General features: G+C 44.3%; 1 pseudogene; it reads left to right on the top strand.

The window, feature by feature from the left end:
• Positions 1-265: 265 nt before the first annotated feature.
• Positions 266-6,000, top strand: part of LOC135538154 (sodium/potassium/calcium exchanger 1-like) — a 31,193-nt pseudogene continuing 25,458 nt past the window's right edge.

Here is a 6,000-nt window from a genome sequence, read left to right as displayed (position 1 = left end):
ATTTAATCTGTGCAGCCCTTCGGAGAGCAGAGTACCTGCAATTATGTAGCCATAGTAACAGGTGGCTGTATCCCATCCTCCGCGCTCCTGTGACTCCCTTCACGTGAACGCGCGCCCTTATAATAAACCCTTCTAATACTCCCAGTAGTGTTTTTATTAGTATTTTATTACATTATGTCAAATGTATGACGTGAGTTTTGCATTGTAGTCTAAACTGAGTGAATTATTCATTTATTACCCCCTTTTTTTCCATATATATATTTATAGTTTGGAGCTGGGACATCATGCCAGGACTATGACAGTAAAACAGACTATGCTGAAGATGTGTGCTGACCACTCGCTGAACTGCATTATTTGGCTGACTAATGCTATTGGACCCGTTCCCATAAGCCTAACCATGCATCTGACACGGGCCTAATAATCCGCTGTGGGACTCAAGACCACTCTGGCAGCGGGGAACAATGCATCTGCCACAAAGACGGAGACTCAATCGGAGTCGCATCCTCTTCTTCCTCTCTGGTGTATTACTGTGCTGCGTCTACACCGTGACGTTCAAGGCCCGGCTGCAGGAGCCGTGGGCGGCCCGGCAGGCCGCAGCAGAGGAGAACCCTGGGACAGCACTCCCAGAGGAAGGGGGCGGTAGTGATCGCAGTAGTGTTCTGGAGGTAGACACACGAGAGGTGGTGACCTCTAACCCCTCGAGCATAACAGAGAGCTATAATGATGACGTCATCACCAGGGCTCCTACTGTGCTGGAGGGGATGACGTCATCGTGATAACTGTCAACCGGACGGACATTAAGCACTGTATCTACGTAGAGGACCCCGAACCTGAGCCTCCGACTGAACCTCCTCCCACCTCCCTCCTCCTAACACCACCACCTCCCCGGGTATCCCTGGAGACGTCCCCCACAGGAAGGGAGAGTACCCAGAGGACCTGTTCACAGTGGACCAGAGGAGGCAGGGCTGGGTGACCCTCCACATCCTGGGCATGGTCTACATGTTCGTCTCCCTCGCCATCGTCTGCGACGAGTTCTTCGTCCCGGCGCTCGGCGTCATCACCGTGAAGCTCGACATCTCCGACGACGTCGCCGGGGCGACCTTCATGGCTGCAGGAGGCTCCGCCCCGAACTGTTCACCTCTCTGATTGGCGTGTTCATCTCCCATAGCAACGTGGGCATCGGGACAATCGTGGGGTCAGCGGTGTTTAACATCCTGTTTGTCATCGGGATGTGTGCCATCTTCTCCAGGGAGATGCTCCACCTCACCTGGTGGCCCCTGTTCAGAGACGTCTCCTTCTACATCATAGGTAACAACAATAATATCATTGGACAGATAATAGGTAGAGAACACTAGGTTTTTCCAGAAATCCCGGATTGTAGACTCAGGAGGGAATTAACAAGACATCTGGAATACTCCCATCCCGGATTTCTGGAAAACCTGGTAATTTTGGGGGAAAGTACATACTTTAAAAGGTGCTGACCTTGGTGTCAACAGTCGACCCCATTGAAATTGGTAAATTGCATCCTATAGTTTATCTAGAACCAAACAGGGTTCTGCTATCTAGAACGAAACAGGGTTCTGCGGCTGTCCCCATAGGAGAAAACTTGTGGGTTCCACGTTGAACCTCTTTCCACAGAGGGTTCTACATGGAACTAAAAAGGGTTCTACTATTGTGACAGCCGCAGAACCCTGTTTGGTTCTAGATAGTAGAACCCTGTCCAAAAGTAGTACCACTATATAGGGAATAGGGCTCTGGTCTATAGTAGTACAACTATATAGGGAATAGGGCTCTGGTCTATAGTAGTACCACTATATAGGGAATAGGGCTCTGGTCTATAGTAGAACCACTATATAGGGAATAGGGCTCTGGTCTATAGTAGTACCACTATATAGGGAATAGGGCTCTGGTCTATAGTAGTACCACTATATAGGGAATAGGGCTCTGGTCTATAGTAGTACCACTATATAGGGAATAGGGCTCTGGTCTATAGTAGTACCACTATATAGGGAATATGGCTCTGGTCTATAGTAGTACCACTATATAGGGAATATGGCTCTGGTCTATAGTAGTACCACTATATAGGGAATAGGGCTCTGGTCTATAGTAGTACCACTATATAGGGAATAGGGCTCTGGTCTATAGTAGTACCACTATATAGGGAATAGGGCTCTGGTCTATAGTAGTACCACTATATAGGGAATAGGGTTCTGGTCTATAGTAGTACCACTATATAGGGAATAGGGCTCTGGTCTATAGTAGTACCACTATATAGGGAATAGGGCTCTGGTCTATAGTAGTACCACTATATAGGGAATAGGGCTCTGGTCTATAGTAGTACCACTATATAGGGAATAGGGCTCTGGTCAATAGTAGTGTACTATATAGGGAATAGGGCTCTGGTCTATAGTAGTGCACTATATTGGGAATAGGGCTCTGGTCTATAGTAGTACCACTATATAGGGAACAGGGCTCTAGTCTATAGTAGTACCACTATATAGGGAATAGGGCTCTGGTCTATAGTAGTACCACTATATAGGGAATAGGGCTCTGGTCAATAGTAGTGTACTATATAGGGAATAGGGCTCTGGTCTATAGTAGTGCACTATATTGGGAATAGGGCTCTGGTCTATAGTAGTACCACTATATAGGGAACAGGGCTCTAGTCTATAGTAGTACCACTATATAGGGAATAGGGCTCTGGTCTATAGTAGTACCACTATATAGGGAATAGGGCTCTGGTCTATAGTAGTACCACTATATAGGGAATAGGGCTCTGGTCTATAGTAGTACCACTATATAGGGAATAGGGCTCTGGTCTATAGTAGTACCACTATATAGGGAATAGGGCTCTGGTCTATAGTAGTGTACTATATAGGGAATAGGGCTCTGGTCTTTTGTAGTGCACTATATTGGGAATAGGGCTCTGGTCTATAGTAGTACCACTATATAGGGAACAGGGCTCTAGTCTATAGTAGTACCACTATATAGGGAATAGGGCTCTGGTCTATAGTAGTACCACTATATAGGAATAGGGCTCTGGTCAATAGTAGTGTACTATATAGGGAATAGGGCTCTGGTCTATAGTAGTGCACTATATTGGGAATAGGGCTCTGGTCTATAGTAGTACCACTATATAGGGAACAGGGCTCTAGTCTATAGTAGTACCACTATATAGGGAATAGGGCTCTGGTCTATAGTAGTACCACTATATAGGGAATAGGGCTCTGGTCTATAGTAGTACCACTATATAGGGAATAGGGCTCTGGTCTATAGTAGTACCACTATATAGGGAATAGGGCTCTGGTCTATAGTAGTACGACTATATAGGGAATAGGGCTCTGGTCTATAGTAGTACCACTATATAGGGAATAGGGCTCTGGTCTATAGTAGTACCACTATATAGGGAATAGGTCTCTGGTCTATAGTAGTACGACTATATAGGGAATAGGGCTCTGGTCTATAGTAGTACCACTATATAGGGAATAGGGCTCTGGTCTATAGTAGTACCACTATATAGGGAATAGGTCTCTGGTCTATAGTAGTACCACTATATAGGGAATAGGGCTCTGGTCTAGAGAAGTACCACTATATAGGGAATAGGGCTCTGGTCTATAGTAGTACCACTATATAGGGAATAGGGCTCTGGTCTATAGTAGTACCACTATATAGGGAATAGGGCTCTGGTCTATAGTAGTACCACTATATAGGGAATAGGTCTCTGGTCTATAGTAGTACCACTATATAGGGAATAGGGCTCTGGTCTATAGTAGTACCACTATATAGGGAATAGGGCTCTGGTCTATAGTAGTACCACTATATAGGGAATAGGGCTCTGGTCTATAGTAGTACCACTATATAGGGAATAGGTCTCTGGTCTATAGTAGTACCACTATATAGGGAATAGGGCTCTGGTCTATAGTAGTACCACTATATAGGGAATAGGGCTCTGGTCTATAGTAGTACCACTATATAGGGAATAGGTCTCTGGTCTATAGTAGTACCACTATATAGGGAATAGGGCTCTGGTCTATAGTAGTACCACTATATAGGGAATAGGGCTCTGGTCTATAGTAGTACCACTATATAGGGAATAGGTCTCTGGTCTATAGTAGTACCACTATATAGGGAATAGGTCTCTGGTCTATAGTAGTACCACTATATAGGGAATAGGGCTCTGGTCTATAGTAGTACCACTATATAGGGAATAGGGCTCTGGTCTATAGTAGTACCACTATATAGGGAATATGGCTCTGGTCTATAGTAGTACCACTATATAGGGAATAGGGCTCTGGTCTATAGTAGTACCACTATATAGGAAATAGGGCTCTGGTCTATAGTAGTACCACTATATAGGGAATAGGGCTCTGGTCTATAGTAGTGCACTATATAGGGAATAGGGCTCTAGTCTATAGTAGTGCACTATATAGGGAATAGGGCTCTGGTCTATAGTAGTGCACTATATAGGGAATAGGGCTCTGGTCTATAGTAGTACCACTATATAGGGAATAGGGCTCTGGTCTATAGTAGTGCACTATATAGGGAATAGGGCTCTGGTCTATAGTAGTGCACTATATAGGGAATAGGGCTCTGGTCTATAGTAGTACCACTATATAGGAATAGGGCTCTGGTCTATAGTAGTACCACTATATAGGGAATAGGGCTCTGGTCTATAGTAGTACCACTATATAGGGAATAGGGCTCTGGTCTATAGTAGTACCACTATATAGGGAATAGGGCTCTGGTCTATAGTAGTACCACTATATAGGGAATAGGGCTCTGGTCTATAGTAGTACCACTATATAGGGAATAGGGCTCTGGTCTATAGTAGTACCACTATATAGGGAATAGGTCTCTGGTCTATAGTAGTACCACTATATAGGGAATAGGGCTCTGGTCTATAGTAGTACCACTATATAGGGAATAGGGCTCTGGTCTATAGTAGTACCACTATATAGGGAATAGGTCTCTGGTCTATAGTAGTACCACTATATAGGGAATAGGGCTCTGGTCTATAGTAGTACCACTATATAGGAATAGGGCTCTGGTCTATAGTAGTACCACTATATAGGGAATAGGGCTCTGGTCTATAGTAGTACCACTATATAGGGAATAGGGCTCTGGTCTATAGTAGTACCACTATATAGGGAATAAGTCTCTGGTCTATAGTAGTACCACTATATAGGGAATAGGGCTCTGGTCTATAGTAGTACCACTATATAGGGAATAGGGCTCTGGTCTATAGTAGTACCACTATATAGGGAATAGGTCTCTGGTCTATAGTAGTACCACTATATAGGGAATAGGGCTCTGGTCTATAGTAGTACCACTATATAGGGAATAGGGCTCTGGTCTATAGTAGTACCACTATATAGGGAATAGGGCTCTGGTCTATAGTAGTACCACTATATAGGGAATAGGGCTCTGGTCTATAGTAGTACCACTATATAGGGAATAAGTCTCTGGTCTATAGTAGTACCACTATATAGGGAATAGGGCTCTGGTCTATAGTAGTACCACTATATAGGGAATAGGGCTCTGGTCTATAGTAGTACCACTATATAGGGAATAGGGCTCTGGTCTATAGTAGTGCACTATATAGGGAATAGGGCTCTAGTCTATAGTAGTGCACTATATAGGGAATAGGGCTCTGGTCTATAGTAGTGCACTATATAGGGAATAGGGCTCTGGTCTATAGTAGTACCACTATATAGGGAATAGGGCTCTGGTCTATAGTAGTGCACTATATAGGGAATAGGGCTCTGGTCTATAGTAGTGCACTATATAGGGAATAGGGCTCTGGTCTATAGTAGTACCACTATATAGGGAATAGGGCTCTGGTCTATAGTAGTACCACTATATAGGGAATAGGGCTCTGGTCTATAGTAGTACCACTATATAGGGAATAGGGCTCTGGTCTATAGTAGTACCACTATATAGGGAATAGGGCTCTGGTCTATAGTAGTACCACTATATAGGGAATAGGGCTCTGGTCTATAG

The sequence above is a fragment of the Oncorhynchus masou genome, unplaced genomic scaffold (assembly GCF_036934945.1).
Source record: "Oncorhynchus masou masou isolate Uvic2021 unplaced genomic scaffold, UVic_Omas_1.1 unplaced_scaffold_921, whole genome shotgun sequence".
Lineage (NCBI taxonomy): Eukaryota > Metazoa > Chordata > Actinopteri > Salmoniformes > Salmonidae > Oncorhynchus > Oncorhynchus masou.
This window is presented reverse-complemented; position numbering and strand designations above follow the sequence as displayed.